The following is a 20,536-nucleotide window of genomic DNA, read 5'->3' on the forward strand; positions in this document are numbered from 1 at the left end:
AAAGGATGGTCAAGGTTCAACATTACAACAAAGTACTTTCATAAATTATCCTCACGACAAACATATAGAAACATTTAAATTGCACTAAAAGAACAATTACAATCACAGTCCTTGCTTCCCATTAACTTTTAATGTGGCACAGCAAGACTAACATATAAGGATCTCCCAAAATTCAAACGTACTCTTGAGATTTCCATTGTCCTCTCTTATAAACAACCATGTACTCCTTTGTTTGATCTTTACTACTCCAGTTCCAAGGGAGCCTTATTCTTGGCCAAGTGTTTTAAATTAATCTACTGGCCCTTTGCTCTAAATTTTCAAAATAGTTCTGGTCAAAAATTCTCTAAATAATCATGCTATCATCCCAACAGTAGACTGCACTGAAATTTTTCTGCCACTGGGTTAGTATCTCTAAATAGGAGCAAAATGAAGACCAACCTTTAGTTAAGGCACAATATACTACCAGACATTACAGTTCTTCTCAATAGAAGCCACCCAAGCTTTGTCTTAACCGGCAGCATTTCCATTACTACTTTGATTTTCCAGGTTCTGACCAGAGTCTCCAACATAGTTGACCATACAAGGGCTATCTCTTTGGGAAATCTCTCAAAAACTTTCCAAATCAATTTCCAAGGCTCTTAAGCAACCAGCCAGGCATTATAACAATAATGACCCCAATTTCTCTGTACCGCACACATTTAATGATCCAAGTAGGTCAAAGGAGAAACCAGTGAGATACGTCTACCAGCAGTGGTGTAGTGGCAAAATAATTTTAATATTTTCTGTAGAATGCATCCAATTGTAGAGTTAGAACTAAAGGACTTAATGGTTAATCTGATATATTGTGGACTTGCCTTAGCCCCACAATTTTCAACCCACTACTTGCACCTCTTGAACTGCAAATGTTTATCTTCTGTGAGTATGTTGGAAGTTTTAATATTCTTTTCAGTTGTGCAAGGGCTCATTTATAAAACTGTGCCTAAAATATCACAGGAGACTTTGATCCTGGAGTTTTCAGCAATTCTGGAACTGTTAGGATTTTGTCAGCTCGTAAAGATGAAATAAACGTACTTTTGTTATTGAGATGTGCTTGAGGACATTTAAGGCACAGGTTAGAAGTTACAGCTTGTATGTCTTTGTCTGCACACTAGCCTAAGTGCATCTAAGTAGGGCTTTCTATACGTGGCTGGAAAATGCTTGTGCCACACTGTACTTAAGATGTGGTTTGGAATGATGAGAATGTGTTAATTAATTAGATTAGTATCAACTGTGAGTGTGGCAAATAGGAAGGCCCACCTAGGAAGTATTACCGTCCAAAATGCATGAAGTCTGCATGTTAAAAGGAAGAGACAGCCTTTCTGCTCTCTGCCTCTTTTTACTATGTTAAGAAAGGTTTCTCCTCTGCAGTGTCTCTCTTTCTCTCTGTTTGGAATAAGCTACCCATAGGCTGAAAAATCCACAAACTATAGTTCAAATAAAGCTTTCCTTTTTAAAATTTGATTTTCAGATGTTAGAATTCAGCCATGAGAAAATTAACTAAGACATTGGAGAGTATACGCCATAACTTGGCAAACATCCTAAGCTTCAGGATCTGGGCCAAAGATGCAGCAAAATGCAACAAAACAATTTAGGTACATGAAAAGACAATGCAACACAATGCCGACAAAACCTCCCTCTTTGTCCAAACTGTTCCTGGTTACATAGATAAATCAAATAGCACTAATGGAGTTCAATCAGGTGACATGTGAATTTAAGGAAGATGTAACATTTCACTTAATTACCATAGTTAAACAAAGAGAATATTGAACCTAAAGAAATCCCTCAGGAAAACCTATGAAGATAAAGAAAGCAATGATTACATCTCTTTCCAGCTTCAGAAAGAACCAGACATTTAAAATAGATTCAAAATGATATCCAGAAGAAGAAAACTATAAATGAAAATGTGAACTGCAGTAATCACCAGAGTGAAGGCAGAGCAACCTATCTAGAGGCCAACCCATGTTAAGTGATTCGGTATATTTTTAAATGATAAAGGACATACTAATTAAATTAAAAAGTTGCTAGGTGAATCAAAGAATACTAACAATAGAGTGATGGAAGTCAGAGGACTGCACAAAAAGAATAAATATTTTATTTAGGAGATTCATCAGAAAATTTTCCATCTTGAGTTAAAAAATAGCATACAGATAAGTGAGTCAGGCTGAAAAATAAAAATAAAGAAACTAGAACAATAATCAATAGATCTCACATATATGATATGAAGAGTTCTTACCACAAAACTAAAGGCAAGACCAGCTTGGTATAACATACTCTAAGCTACAGAACTGAATGATTTCCAATGTAGTCTATTATATCCTACAAAATTATTCTTCATACATATGGAAAAATAAGAAACTTGTGTTACACATAGGATCCAAACAGACTGAAAACCTTATCCCAATGACATCCAGGAAAGATGGATTGATGCTAATTAGAAAACAAATGCCCCAGATATAAGTTTAATTAAGTAGAAGTGCAAAAAACAGATATGCAGCAGGAAAATAATAAAGTGATAGGAATCTGTCATTGCATAGCAATTATAATTATCAATTATAATGAACTCAATTCACCAATCAAAAGTACACAGCTCTGCAGAATTAGTCAGAAAAAAATAAATCCAAGGACAAGCAAGAAGTCATAGAGTTGCACATCTAAGGGCAGAATACAGTATTCTATTCAACAGGAAAGTGAAATAAGTATTCAAATTCTAACAAAGTAGATTTCAAACAACAGTAGATCATACTAGGCAAAGAATTGTATTACATATTGATTTGCATGACTAAACAGAAAGAGATAATAGGTTTAAACCTATATGAACAAAACCTTGGTGACAGTAACTTCATAAAACAAACACTGAAAGATAAAATTACCAAATACATACATAACAAATACATGACTACTCCTTAATGCCTCAACCCTCAACACCTATCTTCTCCACCTATTTATCCTGGCAACTTTCCTCAGGTGGAGCATCTTTGCTCAATGCCATACTGATGTAATCCAGCTGGCATTAAGTTGACCACCAGTTCTTGATCCATAACTAGGCATTAGTGTGTTGTTGCATTGAGGCATTGTAGGTTCTCCCACGAGTTGCTGTTTGAGCCATTGGTTCTCCAAGAAAAGCTCTGGTCCTCACATTGAGCATTGCTTCCTGGCTCTGGAGGGGAAGATGTGTGCTGCTTGGTCTCCAGGATGATCTGGCCATGTTGCTTTCTGGTATGTACCCGACTGTGCTTGTTGTTGGTGGAGCTCAGGGCCTCCGTGTTGCTGAGGATGGCTGTGATGCCTTTCAAGACAACCCTGGTCTTTGTTGTGAGTGTGACTTCTCAGTTCCAGCATAGAACCCTCAACCCACTAGCACAGCACCTTCACCCCACTCTTACGGACTTTCTGGCTTCTACTGATGACCTTTTGTCCTTCCCAGCATGGATCCATATAATAGACTGGTGTGAGTCCTTTGAACCTCCAGTTGGACTCCTGTGAGACACTGTCATGAGCTCTGGGTTTTTATCTGGACTCATGGGACATTGTATGGGATTTAGGCCCTTTACTAAATATTCTGTGTCTTTGGTGTTGCAGATATATTTTATGTATTTTCCTGTGTTCAGAAGAAGCAAAGAGAGTCCTGGATACACAAGTGTTAGCTGGATCAAAATAACTTGAAAGTCTCAGGACTTTCAAGTACAGTTTCAAGTACAATTGCATAAGTACAATTATACAATTGCAATACAACTGAAGCAAGAGTAGCACAGTCCCAGCTACCTTTCTTGTTGCTGTGACAAAATACCCAACATCCAAAATTAAAAGGGGTAAAGGTTTATATAGCTGACAGTTTGTAGATACTGTTGTCCCTAAACCTCTGCCTCCATGGAAGTGTGGCACACGGCAGAGGGGCAAATTTCATAGCAAGGGCAAAAATTATGTGATCATCTTAATAGATTCAGACAAAGCCGCTGGTAATATTTAACATCCATTCATGATCAAGTGCTTCAAAAATTATATGAGAAGACATTATTTAAACTGGAAAACTCACAAAACTTATTACATACTGCTCATAGTATGTTCCTCGGTTAAAGTTGAATGCTATGTTATGTTAGGAAGAAATAAGCCTGTTTATGATCATAGTCTTTTATCATTGTTTTTACTGCAGACATTTAAATTTACCTAGAGCAATCAGGCAGGAGAAATTAAATGCAATGCATATGTATCAGAAAGCATGAAGTCAATGCACCATTGTTTCCAGGTTTCACGATGCTAATAAGTATGGAATAATAAATGAGGGTTTTATTTCATTTTCTCTGATGAGGTGTGATTTTGATTAGCTTTCATGGTATTATTTGACATATGTGTAGCTTTATGTAAAGAGTCTATCAAAGTCATTGTACTTTGTAGAGTCTATCAAGGTGTTTCTATTTTTAAAAATCTTGCTTGGCATTTGGTTAAATTTTGAGAGCTCTGCATATTTTGATAACATTTTAATTGTTTTTTTACCAAAATTTATGCAATTTCAATATTGAATACATACATATATGGTGTAAAAATTGGTGTTAGTGGTTAGGATGACTATGGACTATAAATATATCAGCCTAATTTTTATGGGTAGTCCCTCAAATTGCTAAGATGTTTGAAGATGAGTACATGGGAAAATAAGCCATCTAGCCATGATTATATGTGTTATTGTCTATATATATCAAGCTGTGCAATACAATTATAAATGAATCTTATTCCCTCTCTAGTATCAGGCCACATCCCTCACATTTACTTCACTACGTTCAACTATTGAACATGACATATACATCAGAATTTGTCAGCTCATTCTTCCTGTGCTTGACTTCCTTTAAATTTTGACACATTATTTGATTTATGAATGAAGAAAATTTGCAATCTGAGCACTTCTAATTGTGCATATATATTGCATTTTCCTCTTCATAAAAATTCTTCTTATAGTTTATATTTCCATGTTTCAAAATTCCATATCTGATAATAGGTTAAGACTTGGCAGACAAATGAGGAAATGAGCATGAAGAAAATAACACATTCTGAGGGGTAAATGAATACCAGTAGTACATCTCTATGTGGATGACTTTAATTTATCAATAAAAGACTGAGCATGGTGGAGTGAGTGAAGAAATATACTCAGGGAAAAATAGATAAAGAAATGCACCCAAATGATCAGCAGCTTATGAGAAGTGCAGAAGTATTTGGCAGATTAAAAATAATAAAAGGAAAAGCATTTTCCTTTGGTCAAAAAATAGAATGAAGCAGGAATAGCTATCTGAAAATCAGTCAGTCAGTTTCACACCAGGTATGAGGAGAAAACACAACAAAGATCACAGCATATTAGCTAAAAAACTATACGGGCATTGCAAATGACAAATACAAATTTAGCATGTGAAATACTACATGCCAAACTTCTTAAAAGAGATATTTTGCACATGAAAATTAGAGAAGAAAATATGTGATGACAATGGGATACTCTATAATCCACTGTCACATACACCAGAAAATCTAGACAAAGAAACAGCAAAAATGTTGCAAGTTGAAACAAACATTTGAACCACAAGACTCTGTAAATAGATACCCAGTTTTACATCCAACAATAGATACATGTTATTTTGAGCTTCAAATACAATTTTCTCCAAAACAGACTACACACTGGCCCATAAAGTATGCCTAACTAAGAGTACTGATATAGTCTCTTACTGGTCATTGGGTCAGATCAGAAGCAAGGAAAATAGAAAATAAAGGACAATGAAATCACAGAAACTATGAAAATCTATGGGAACCTAAACATAACCTTTTTATAAATAAGGAAATCTCTGATGAACTGAAGAAGAAATTAAGAAGTTCTTACAACCTAGAGATATAGCCAATATATACTATCCTAAAACCCATGAGACATAAAGAAATCCATCCCAACAGTAGGCTGTAAAGTGGAAATGTTCTTAACCGGAAAATTTCAGGCCCTCCCAGGACACGCCCGGCGACCTTCTCCAAAGCCTGGATACTCAGCTGGTGGCTAGGGTAAGTGCCGCTCCCCATCCTGAGCTCAGGAGACTGTTAAGACCATTGCTTGCAGAGATCAAGGACTCGCCCAGATCCCAGCCACACTAGGCTATGCTCAGAGAGGCTGTGGAGAAGAGGGAACTCTCCTGTACTGTTAGTAGGAGTGTAGAGTGATGCAGCCATTGTGGAGATCAGTCTGGAAATTTCTCAAAAAACTGGGATTGGAGGTTCCATTTGTTCCAGCTATTCCACTTATAGGCATATTCCCAGAAGAACTGAAAACATCATGCCACAGTGATATATGTGCACCCATGTTTATACAAGAACAATTTGTAATAGCCATATCTTGAAAACAACGTAAGTATCCATCAACTGAGAAATGGATAAAAAAGTTGCAGTATTTTTACTAAATGGAGTACTACTCAGCTATAAAGAATGATCACACTGAGATATTTACAAATAAATGGACACAACTTGAGACCATACTCATAAGTGAAATAAATCAAACTCACATGTATAAATACTGTATAGTCTCTCTAGTGTAAGAAATGGTAAGAGTACATAAGAATTTAGTAGTCATGATTCCCTATTACATTAGTTGGAATGGTTTTACCCGTTTGTTTGATTTTATTATCTATGATTGTATAAACTGATATTTTAAAGAAAAGAAAACAATAGAACAGCCAGAACTGATTTAGTATCATCTTACTCTAAAGTCCTACTATGCTTTTGTTTTGGTTGCCTTTGGTACTATCTTGCTATATCTTATTGGATATTATTACGTGTTATAATATAAACAAATTTTATATGAAAAATGATATATTAGTCATTGTTCATTCTCTGCTATTTGATTCTGAAAGTGCTGTAATGCTTTCATTGTCTTGAATGGTTTTACACTGTTTTGTTATGCTTGATACTATTGTTTATGAAGCTATGCTGAACTATTTATAAGAAAGATACACTATGGTAGTTACTGTTAAATGTGAGTTGTCTTGTGGTAAAATGTTGCATTACTTGCATTACTCTTACCTGGTCTGCTTTGTTATGTCCTCTTTTGTCTTAATCTCTTTAAAATAAAAAAGACTAGGAAAAAAAAGAAAAACAGTTAAATTCAATTTTATAAGAAGGCACCTGAGGACTCTAAGAAAATAGCAAAAAACACATCCAAAGTTAAAATAAAGAAAGAAATAGTCATACACAGAGCAGAAGCTCACCAAATGATCCAAAGCTTAAGAACTCAACAACTTACAGATTTGATTTTTTGAAAAGTTAAAGAAAACAAAGTCTGCCAGTCTCTCCAAAATAATAAAGGAAATTACTACACTTCAAATAAATATAAGTGCAAAAAGCAAAAATGTTTTAGATTCAGATGAAGTGCAACTATCTTGGAAATACATTCTCCAAAAAATGAAGAATTCAGAAGAAAACTTGCAGTACCAAATCTGAGACAAGAACACAAAAATAGGCTGAACTCAGAGGACATCACACTCTAGGCAGTGTCAGTGAATACAACTAAAGAGGAATTCTGAGAACCTACCAATTCAGAAAAGCCTAGGGGCTGGACGACAAAGTCAAGGAAGGATGCATCTCAATTTCTGACTTGCAATTATAGTACAAAGCCACATTGATAAAATCAGCATGGTACATGGAAGAAATAAACCTGATGATCAAGGGAACAGATTAAAAGATGCAATCACAACTGCAAAGACATTCATCCACCTGATATTTGACAAAGTGGCTAAACATGTTCACTGAAACAGGGACAGCCTGTTTAAAACATGGTGTCATAAACACTGGCTCTCCACATACCAAAGACTGAAACTAGATCCATGCCTATCACAATGCACAAAACTAAAGTCTAAATGGACCTTAGCACTAAATATTAAAACAGAAACACTAAGTCTACTGTTAGACAAGGTAGATAGAAGTCTTGGAGACATAGGGATAGGCAGAGAATTGAAAACCAAATACAAACTTCATGGGAAACACTTTAAAGCATCAACAACTGGGATATTATATCATTGAAAATTTTCTGCCCTTCAAAAGAAATCACCAACAGAATGAAAAATAAACCCAAAGAATGGGAAAGAATTTTAGCCAGCAATCACCCAGACAAAAGACTTACATCCAGAAGATGTAAAGAAATGAAAAACATCAAGCCCCAAATTCAAAGACCCTCTCCAAAATGGATATCTGAGATGGACACACAATTCTCAAATGAAGATATAAAAATGGCAAATAAATACATGAAGAGAGGTTCGCCTCCAGTGTTCATTTGAGAAGTGCAAATTAAAACAGCAGTGAGATTTTATCTCACTCCAGAAAGAATGGCTGCCATCAAGAAGACAACTGATAACAAATGTTGGCAATGATTCAGGAGAAAAGGAAAACTGTTCCACTGTTGCTGGGGGTGTGGACCGGCTCAAACACAATGAAAATCAATGTGGAGAATCCTCAGAACGCTAGGGTTGGAAGTTCCATTCAACCCAGATATTCTGCTTCAGGGTATTTTCCCAGAAAAACTGAAAAGGTCATATCACAGTGATATATGTGCAACCATGTTCATAGCAGCACAAATTGTAATTGCTAAATCTTGGAAACAACCACGATGCTCATCAACCACAGAGTGGATGAAAAATATGTGGTATTTTTAACCATGTTCATAGCAGCACAACTTGTAATTGCTAAATCTTGGAAACAACCACGATGCTCATCAACCACAGAGTGGATGAAAAATATGTGGTATTTTTATGCAATTGAATATTACTCAGCTATAAAAAAGGTGATCCTGGGGCCTTTATTGGCAAATGGAGACAACTTGGGGCTATCCTCATTAGTGAAATAAGAATCAAATGTATAAAGATCACATTGTGTCTCTAGTGTCAGAAGTAATAAGAAATATAGGAGTAATAAAACCAGAATATGTAATTGTTATTGTCAAAAAGAGAGGAAAAAAGTGTTTCAAAGGATATAGCTGCATATAATTTAAAGTCCACAGAATTGGTAACCACGTTTCTAAGATTTTCATGGATAGTTGAACAGGAATGTTTGCAATCTTGCTGTTTGAATATTCACTTTGTATGCTTCACTTTTGTAAACTGAACAACTATTTGTAAAATTATATTATGTAATTATTACTAGTGATTTTTAAATACTTATTATTTTGAAGTTATGTATTATTTCTGCACTTTTCCTGTTTTTTTAAATAAAAAAACAGAAAATCCTAGATGCTAAAAACTTTCCACCTATTTGACAAGAATATGATATAACATAAAGATGGCAACCAGTTCAATGAAATAAAAAGTGGAGAAGTATCCTTGTGGCCTGTCATAGATGCTCTATTTTAAAAGTTTCCTAAACTAGGAAATGCTCCCCCCAAAATGCAGAACAGTAGCCCAATAATCTTCAAGAGATCTACATGGTAACCTGCACAGATAAAATTCTATGACCTGGTAGACCACAGTTTCACAAATCAGCACAAATATGAAACATTAGCACAAAGGATTCATCCTGGTGGTTAAGTGATTGGACTATATATGCAAAAAACTCATCAATTGCTTCAGATGAGCAAAAGTTACATTTTCACCCAATAGATGAAAAAAAAAAGGCTATTTATATTTTTAAAATTGACTCAGAATAAAAAACCTGAATACAACATATAATCTTTATCTCCATCTAATCAAATGTGTACATGACCCATAAATCAATATTACATTAAAAGCAGAGAAGCTGACTTTCCATCTAAAGTCAAGAACAAGTCAACTTGTGACTGCTATAATGAATACTATACAACAGAGTTTTGAAATAATTAGCCAAGTGGTTGCGAAAAAGAAGTAAATGCATATAGATAGAGGAAAAAGGAAAATGAAGACCATAAAGAAAATTTAAAAGAAGAAAGACACCACTTTTTACTAAGTAGGTAACACCAATTTGGTTAAAATTATTATAATTCCAAAGCCATTTAATGCTATTACAATCAATATATCACTATATTACTCACAGATCTATAGAAAAGTGCTGCAAAAATGGAAAAGTGCTGGAAAAATGGAAATCTGAGTAACAGTAACAATACTTATGACAAAGGCAAGGAAAAAGATATTACAATCTTGGAATTCAAATTATATTAGAAGTATAAGTGATTAAAGATCAAGTATAAAGCAAGAAGTTGTTTTGAAAAAGTACATGTAGATCAGTGAATGTAAATAAGCAATGTAGAAATAATGTCTGGTTTATTCATACTGTCATACATGAAAAACTGTCAGTTCATTCAAGTTTCAGTAGCAGGACAACATAGTTTTGAAAATCTGAGTTCTGAGAAAAGAAATCCCTATGGCTTTTCAGTTCTATAGTCTTACCCTCTTGACGTGTGTTCTGTAACATGTTGATGGTCTCTTTTTGTATTCTAATCCCATCACAGCAATATTGAAACCAAAATAGGGATCATACACCAGTAATCAGAAACATCGACACCAAAAAGAATCAGTAAAAGAAAAATAGAAAAATCCACGTTCAGTGGAACTGTATTAGTGACTTTGAGAAACCTCAGCATGAATTCTTGTTGGCATATGATAAACAAAAATTAAGACACATTTTGTACTTATATTAACACTAATCAAGTTAAATAAGCATTGTGTCTGGCAAAAATGCACTAAAATATTTAAAAATTAAAAATGTAAAATTATTTTGCAGAACTGTTTGAAAGAACTTTTGTTAGTTGAAAGCATCCTTCAAGGAGCTTACATTTAAAGTCCATGGGATGATTTGTCCCTGCTACGTGTAAGACTTTTTTGTTTAAGTCACAGGATCAAAATTAATTTTGCACTCAGCTACATATTAAGTAAAAGGCATTGTTTGAATTCATGCCAAATTGTACAAGGCATGAATCACTTCAAATGTTGTGTATGTGATGTAAGTTTCAAGGACAATATAAAGCTGCCTTGTTAATTCATTTTTAATTAGGTACAGATTTATGGTGATACATCTACATGCTTAGAAACATAACTTTTTTGGGGGGTACAGAAATTGCAAGCACTTAACATTTTTCATATTCTGGGTACACCTCATCAGTACATTTATTGCAAAGATGTTGACAGAGTGGATCTTCCTTCCCTTTCTCCAAGGTGTAAAAGTGAATAGAGGTTCTCAGGCCCTCAAGTTCATCAGCAGATGCAAGATTTGAGCTCCACTGTCCACTTCTGGCCAAGTCTTCTATAAGTCAAACAGATCCTCAAATCTTATCAGTCTCTGTGATGGAAACTACTGGACCAGTGCCATAGGCCATGTAGATGTGGAGGATGTATTTAAGGACTGCTTGCAGGACAAAGAGAGCCAATAGCAGTGGTCCTGAAGCAGGAGGGAGATGTGACTGAGAATGCAAGATGGAGCAGGGAAGCATGATCCATGATCATGAACTGTGGTCCCACATAGTCAAACAATCACTGCAGATTTGTGTTTTGTGTCCTCTTTATTTTCTGCTTCTCATGGAAAATAAAGCTTACCCCAACCTTTGCTGAACTAGAAAGAATCACATGATAAATCTTGGGAAGGGATAGATTTGCACAACTGGGAAATATCATGTGCTAAATCCAGGGAAGGGATACACTTGGGAAACAAGCTTCTCACTCTTATCTTCTCTAACAGCACTTCACTGAAGGGAAGGTTACAACAAAATGAGAGACTGTCTTCCCTTTGTCTTCTACCTCAGGCAAATACTCAATACATATTGAATAGGTAAGAGGGAAGAAGGTATACAGCTGGTGCTTCACTAGAATTGACAGCAAGGACTGTATGGATGTTGTGTATATTGGGAGATGCATGCATAAGCAAATGATATTTTATGTTGAAGAACCAATGTGTTAAGTGAATCAAAAATATATAGGGATTATCTAATGTCAGATGTAAGGCAGATACTGATTTATCTGGGAATGGACAGATTTTCATCAACACTATACTTCTGAAAAGTAGAACATCCCACACTTGACTGAATTCAGGTTATCTGGGGGATTAGTGCGCATTTTGTGAGACTGACGCCCTGCTCACTGTGCAAAAGAGGACCACATACTGAACATTTTACAGGGAAAAGGCAACTAGATGTAATAGCACCTTTTTGTAATACCCTCCATCTGTGATGCTAAGGCAGGCCAATCATAGTTTGGAATTTCATCTGTACATTAAGGCAACATAGTGAGATTTTCTGCTAATATTTTAAGTGTTTAAAAAACAGTGAAGATGCTTCTTAAGAGAAAAATTATTGATTTTGTGTTATACTCATGAAAATGTGAGAGGGAGAAAGAGCTGAATATAGGGGTAATGCAAGGAGGAAGGAAGACACAGAGACTGATGTGGAGAGAGAAAAATAGAGAGACAAGAGACTTAAGTGAAAGTTTCAGGAAGACTTTGATGGTCATCAATTTGTCCTAGATAGACTGCTGCCTAGACATTAAGTTGGGCTCCTATGATTCCACACAGACTAGGAGAATGAGGCCCTGTCCCATGGTGTTATGTGAAAGAAATCACCTATTATTTTGTAGGGCTTGAAATCCAAAGCAGGCTGCAAAAGAGGGTTAAAGGAAGACAAGGTGTCCTAAGTCTCTAGTAAATGCCAGTAGTTGTTCAAGGGTGCATAGGTCAATGTGGTGTCCTTTCAAGAGGAAAGGTGACAGGAGACATTTCTCCTCTCAACATCTTTGTTTTTGCACAATATAGTGGAAGCAATGTCTCCCCATTTTGATCAGTGATTATTCAACTATTCTCTGAGACCCAAATTTCATTTACACTTTGTGGGAAGGTTGTATAGAGATCTATGCAAAGGCCTCTAGGGAAAATGTGAGGAGAAAGGGCTTGCAGAAAAACAAACTGAAAAACATTCACTTAGTTTTCTTTGTTCAGTTATTCTGAGTTGCAGTGACAATCTCAGTGCATTACCAACTTTTCAGTCTCATATTTTCCATAAGCAGGGCTCCTCAGAGTGAGGAAGATAGAGGACTTACTCCATTTCAGACCAGACTTCCTAGGATGTCCTTTGGAGCCTATCCAGTTAAAGAAGAACACATCTCTTTTTCCCCTTCTTCTCATGACTATTACCAGCAAATCTTCATTTTCGTCCCTTATGGTATCTCAGTCTATTTTGACACTTGACTGTTCTCAAAGAGACAGGACTCAGGTTAAAGGAGGTATACAGGGAGAAAAGAAGTCAAGTCCTTACATAGGTGCTCTTGTGTGCTTTTCCACTTAAATTCAAGGGTTATACATTCAATTAGTTTTCCTCCTTGTGCACTTGACTTTCAGTAGCATCTTTTCTTCAAAGTATAGATCCCTCCTATTTTTCTGAAAGGCTTCACTTTGGATACTATTCTCTGACTCTGGCAGGTATTACTAGCTGTTCCTAAGATCATGATATGACCCCTGTGATAGAGGACCACTGCAATGTGTATGAAACATAAAAGTCAGGAGTGAATTTCCTATTTGAGTGCCAATGATTTGTTTTGTGAGAGGTGGAATATTGAAATATAATCAGATCAACTGACATGGTAAACTCGAGAATTAGAACAGAAGAAAGTATTGGAATTCTTTGTGGAAATGCTTGCCATGCCAGTTTAGTAAACTACTAATCAATACCCTGATTCATGAGAGCAAAGCTGTGTCCAACGTGTTCAGTGGCCAGCCTGTGTTTGAGATTTAAGCTTTTACTAAATTTGAGAGACTTGTACAGATGATAGTTGTTTTGAATATTTCTTCATTATTTATGCTTTTAAGAAATCTGGTAGCAGAACCTGCCTATAAACAAATTTTATTGGCTTCAAGCATGGATTAAAGGTAGTTATAATGGGGTGGAGAGTTGCAGTTCACTGGAACCTCTGTGGTGCCAGAAACAAGGCAAGAGAATTTTCCATGGACTATATCATTATCTATGTCTATGTCTATGTCTATGTCTATGTCTATGTCTATGTCTATGTCTATGTCTATGTCTATGTCTATGTCTATGTCTATGTCAGTGGCTATTATCTATCTCTATCTCTCTATCCACTTACCTACATGTATATACATGTAGGTAAGTGGATAGAGACATACGTAACTCTCTCTATATGCATATATACAGAGAGTTAGAATCATATATATATATATATGCAGAGAGAGAGAGAGAGAGAGAGAGAGAGAGAGAGACAGAGAGACAGAGAGACAGAGGGAGACAGAAAGACAGAGAGACAGAGAGACCGAGAGACAGAGATAGAAAGACAGACAGTGAGAGGGAGAGATACAGACAGACAGACAAACAGAGACAGAGACAGAGAAAGCCAGAAAGGGTCAGAGACACACAGAGAGACAGACAGAGATAGAGAGAGAAAGATACAGAGGTGCCAATTTAGGTCTTTTGAGACAAACTCATGCTATGCAATTGAGACTGACTTTGCACTGACATTGTAGCCCAGGCTGCTCTTGAACTGTTGATGGTTATTTGTGTCAGACTACCAGGGGTTCCATTATAGGCATGAACTACCACCCTCAGAACCTGTAAGATATTTGCATTATAACAGAATAGTTTAATGGAGAACAATGTTCAAAACTGCAATGAGCACCTGCTTATATACAAAGGAATCCTTGTGGATCTGTAGGCTGGGATTTCCTGCAAATTCTAAGGCTGACAATTTTGAGACACATTTGTCCAGTTTAACGGCTCAATATCAAGTCAACACAAAGTATATAAAAGTTTATGAATCACATGAGAATAAGCCATGGGTTTCTGTGATGGTAGCCATGTGGTGTGAAGGAAAAGGAAAAACTCTGCCCGAGTCCATGATGTGTCATAGAGCAATAACAGTGAGTAAGGTGATACCTTCCCCTGTCAATAGAGAGACCCTGGACAACACACAAGAGAATAAGCATTCTAAAGGAGAGAAGGGCTTTTTAAAGTGTGATACAGAAAGGAAGAGAATATTGCTGAGTAGAGAAGAGAATATGTGGTACAGCTGAATTGCTATGGATTTCAAGTCACCCTAAACTGCAAAGAGATTTCAGGTATCAAAAAACAAAATATCCTATAAATAAAAGAGGAAGAAGAAAATGGTGTCATGCACTTGCCAAATGGACAGGACTCAGTGCCCAAAAGCTTTACATTAGATTTAACAACTTATTCTTCACATCTTAATGTACCACAACCATGGGAGAAGAAAGAGTTTTAACACATACAATTTTGGAGATGTCCATCAAAACCACAGGAGTGCCACCTTAGTAAGATCAATCAGATACATTGTGGAAAGAATGTACATTGTCTTGTTTTTGTTGCTTCTCTTCTTCTTACTATAAGAAATCGTAAGCTAACGATATGCATAAATATATTTTCAACTCTCATAAAGCAGTACGGTGAACACCAATAAAAAGGGTGGAGCACAGATGGTAGAATTAAGTAATCAACTCTCAGTCTACAGGTGCATGGTGGCGCATCTTCCTGCATCTATCTAGTCTCTGTAGAAGTCTGTTGGAGACTTTAAGCTAAGCAAGAACAAAGGTGAGAGAAGCATTCACAGGAAATAATTTTCAGTCATTCAAGTATGTCCAGAAATTCACAGGGCAAAGCTTTCCGGGCACATTGGGAGAAAGTACATACTCTCGTAGAAAAATGTTATATCATGAAGTAGGATGGGCAGAGGCACAGGAGGCTAGGATTTAATTATAGTAGGGCAGGGATTGTAGAAAGGATCTCAGTGACTCACTTTAAAAGTTCAGTCTTGAATTTCCAAATTATTCTTTCTTACAAACCACAGTAGTGTTTTTTATTATCTAATTAATTATATTTTAGTAATGAAAACATTTGAGACAAAGTTGTTCTTTGTAGGTCAGACCTTGAACTCAATGGGTAGCCCAGGCTGACCTCAAAATTATAATGACCTCCTGCCTCAGCCTCCACAGTGCTGGTATTTCAGGATTGTGCCACCAGGCCTTGGCAGAATTCTTAATTTTAATTGTAAATGGCTATCAAATTATTTAGCATGCCCTGAAATTTCTCTAAGTTTCTTCAGTACGGACTTCTGAATAGAAACACTTGATTAGATAAGACCCTGAAAATATGGTGAGCACAGAGGAAAAGAAAGTGGAAGCAGTGGATGACTGGATAATATAATATTGTTCTAAAATTAAAGTGCAACTTGGATTTCTTTTGGATAGGAGCAAAAGTGGAATAATTGCTTTGAAATCATTAGTTTTGCAATCTAATTTTTTGTGCCTTCTCTTTTGTGTCCCACCAAATCATCCCAGATCATAGAGAAAACTTTAATTTCTCAACTGGCTCCTTACTGGCTCTAGGGTATTTCCTACACTAGACTTGCAGAAGGCTGGTCTGCAGGTCTTGGTTTCAAATGGGTTATTGATTATACAAGAGAGATTATCAAGTTTGCTGTAGAGACCTCATACACACAAACACACATGTGCATGTGGAGACACACACAAACACACACATGCGTGAACACACACACACACACACAGACACACAAAGATAGTCTTTACATAGCCTTTGTTGTCTCCTCATTCTTAGCTATTGATGCTGACTCTGACCCTGACTTTCTGTCCTTGATCCAATGTTTTTTCACTTAGGCCTTTCTCTGTGGTTGCCCTGCAAGCCTCAAAGACCTATCCCAGCAGCCTGATGGTTATGTGTCTATAGGTTCATTCTTTTACCTCCATACTCTGAACTACAGTCATATGCCATGTAAGACAGTTTGACAAATCCCAAACAACTTACTGGGATGCTGTCCCACATGTGAATGTGCACTGCTAAAAGAAACAATCTGAAATCTATGAAATGTGACCACTATGCAATAGTTGCACTCTCATTTCCTTTTCCAAGCCCCTGATAGGCACCACTTTTTGCTAGCTTTTTGCATGTTTGACAACAACAGAAAGACCCAAATCTATCAGGAATTTTATAAGGGTTTTTATGTTGTTATTGTTGCTGTTATATTTTGGCTTTAGGCATAGGAATGGTCTATTTCAGTTACGGGACTACTCCAAGCTCCTACAAGTTTCAGTATATATAAGAATTCATTGTTTAATAATAAATTCTCCATCTGAGTCTGGGGAGACTTTTTCCCCCACTTTTCTGTTGATGGACAGTTGTATTTCTATTGCCCATTGAATGCTGAATGTAATGTTGTTTTAGAGAGTGGTGTCCACATAAGATTTCTCAGATCTTCACTTTGTATTCCTTGGAAAATATTCTCAGAAGTTCAGCTGGTTGCAGCCTATGATGTTTGTGTTCTATACATTTTGAAAACTTCTGTGCTGTTTTTCATTGTGGCAGCTCTATTTGACCTTTTCTGGCAGTGTTGCACAAGGATTCTAATGTTTCTACCTTTTTCCAATGGTTTGAGTTTACTCTGTTCTTTTTTTTCTAATCTAGTTTGGTCATGTCTAACCCCATAGGCAGGAGGCAGTCTGCCACTGTAGTTACTAGTTGAACTTCTCTGATTATTTGTGTCATATTGCACATTTGGGAATATTTCATATATTTTCATATCGAAAAAATATCAGTGCTATGTAATTACAGTGGCACTTTAGTCAATCGGCACAGCAGATGTTAGACTGATAAATATTTCATCCCACTTCCTAAGTCACTTTTAATTTAATCCTTCATCTCCTCTGGTGTGTGCTACATATGACTGAGAATCTTTATTTTGCCACTCTGGTATGTAATGTTAAATGTCATATGCCAAAATCTTACTATATTTTGGGCCTGTGCTTTAGCTGGGTATAGAGTCATGATTTCAGGCCTTCTGGGTTTCTCTTCAAGTCACATTTATGTGACTTGATTTTCTTTATTGTCATATACAGGAAAACAACAGTAAAACAAAGATACAGAATTTCAAACATCACATAGTAGGAAGTTGACACTGGTTCATATATTTCATATTGTTATCCTTAAAGCAATTGCTCATATTAGAAAACAGATTCATTCATAATGAATCAAACAATACAAGCACAAACCACTTTCTTCAAGGAAGAGAAATCAGCAGTGTATCTCCTTTGGTGTCTTGCACATATATATGTATTTTTTTCCTTTTTCCTTTCTTATATTATTCTTATACTCATTCCAGTTGTTCTTTATTTCTGGCTCATATCATTAATTTTCAAAATATTTCTGGAGATTGTTGGCCTTAGTATATTTTTCTGTTTCTTACACTTGAGAAACAATAGGATGTTTACAAATGTGAGTCTGATTTCCTTCTTTTATGAGTAAACTCTGATTTCTTTGACTTTGCAATAAGAGCCTTGAGTTTATTCTTCTTAAATCAGAGCACCATTTCATTATACAAAAATGCCAGAATTTTTTTACGTTCCATTTGTGATGGGAATTAGGATTATTTTTAAAATTTATCTCTCACAAATTGTTTTTCTCTGAACAGGGATGTACAAATATCACTGTGGTATATTTTTAATTCATCTGAGAAATTAACAAGACAGGATATTGTGGGGTATAATCATTTTTTGATGAATTTCTACACTAATGATATTGTCTGTCTACACTCCTCCTAACAGCCTAAAATGTTGTCTTTTCCCCCATAAGTGCATTTGCTATTATTGTATTTCTTCAGAACTGCAATTTTTTTTCTAGAGTAAGACATAACCCAGTATTGGCTTCTTTTCAAATTTTGATGAATGATGTTGAAAAATTTCTAAGAGATTCATTTCAAATTTGTATTTCTTCATTTTTATAGTATATATTTTTCTTTAATGCTCCTCTTTTTGGGCTTGGGGTTTTGAATTTGAGGGTTCTGAAGTGTGTTATTTTTTTCTGTTGCTTATATATTCCACATAAAAGTCCTTAATCAGTGACAGTTGGCTAAAAGCCTTTCCCAACTTATTCATTTTGTGTTCACTGTAAGTGATTTCTTTTGAGATGCAAACATTTTTAGTAAAATGGAAGCCCAGTAATAGATTCTCTGAAGTGCTTCCTAGGCAGATTGGTATTAGTCCATGAACTCTCTGCCAACTTCAAGATTTCTAGAATTTTACCTGTATTGTCTTACAGGAGACTTGGTGTTTCTCTTTTCATATTTAAATCTTAATCTATTTTGACTTTAGTGTGTATTGATAGACTTGGCTTGCTTTTACTCTTTAGCATATCCAAAGCCAGATTTTCTGTGAAAATTTATTGTTAGAGAGGCTATGTTTCTTCCAGTGAACTCATTTTGTCCTTTTGTCAAAGATAATGTTTGTTGTTGTTTCTGCTTTTCCTAATCTGTTCCATTGGTTCTCAGGTATGTTTTTGTTATTACCACGTTGAGTTTTTCATGGTATCTTGGGAATAACATTGCAAGTCAGAGATTGTGATAGTCCTGCCTTGCCTTTGATGCCCTTTCCTTTGCTGTTCATTGATTCTTCTGTTCCCAGATGATGTTTTGAATTGTTTTGAATTCTATTGGGGTGGAAAGGTCCAATTTTATTCTGCTTCCTGTGACTCTCTAGCTTTCTTCAACACAGTGTACTGAGTACACTACCTTTTCTCTTTTGAAAGAGAAGTATGCTCAGTGAACATCCATTTTTCATATGCTGTTATGTTTTCTCCAAGGCTTTAGTCTGTCCTTCTGTTCTTCCTCTCTTTCCTTGATTACTGAACTATGAGATTATAGTTGTTCTGAAAGCACAAGCTATGAGTCAGCTACTTCTCTTTTTGTATCTGTAAACTCTCTTGATTTTAGGAAATTAATGTATCTCCTGAGACTTTGTAATAATATTTAACATAAGTACTCTTGTATTAGTGTTGCATGTGTGATTTTGATTTGGTAGAGATTTTACTGTTTGTTGATTAAATTCATTACAGTGGAAATAATAGAAATATGATGTCTTGCAAATATTTGAATATGGGTGTTTTGAATACTTTTCATCATTGGTATTTTTCTCTAATTATTTTTATTAAAATTTGTTCCTCAACTTTTACTCTTTTTAATGATATTTCAAATAATTGATTTATAAATTTGCAATTTGAAATGCACATTGTAAGTGTGTTTCATATTTGATTTTCTCATGATTGATAAAACATCTCAGCAAATTCCAGTCAGTGGGGTGAGTTAGTACCAGACTTCCTTTATCCCAGGATCACACACACCCTAGATATAGCAACCTTAAAAAGGCCCAGTTAAAAAGACAGGAAGCTTTGGTGGGACATTCACGTTGGTGACTCTGCATTGTTTAAAGAGAGATGGCAAAACATCACAAAGTACTGACCGCATAGTGTCTTGGCATACAAACAGTGTAATGTTATGATCAACTTATCAAAACCATGGCTCAAAACCCACACTCACCTATGTGTCCATGAAAGAATTACAATTTTTTTCTCCAAGTCTTGAAAGAGTAATAGAGAAAAGGAATTGGATCCAAGCAAGAGTAGTAGGGAGGAAATAAGATGGGTCAATTGAGCTCAGAATTCTCTGCATCTGCACAAAATATTTGCATTTAAATTTAAACTCCCCTTACTCATTCTTTGAAGAATACTTTGAAT

This window comes from Cavia porcellus, unplaced genomic scaffold (genome assembly GCF_034190915.1).
Source record: "Cavia porcellus strain 051 isolate PalLab524CR breed Dunkin Hartley unplaced genomic scaffold, mCavPor4.1 scaffold_36, whole genome shotgun sequence".
Taxonomy (NCBI): Eukaryota; Metazoa; Chordata; class Mammalia; order Rodentia; family Caviidae; genus Cavia; species Cavia porcellus.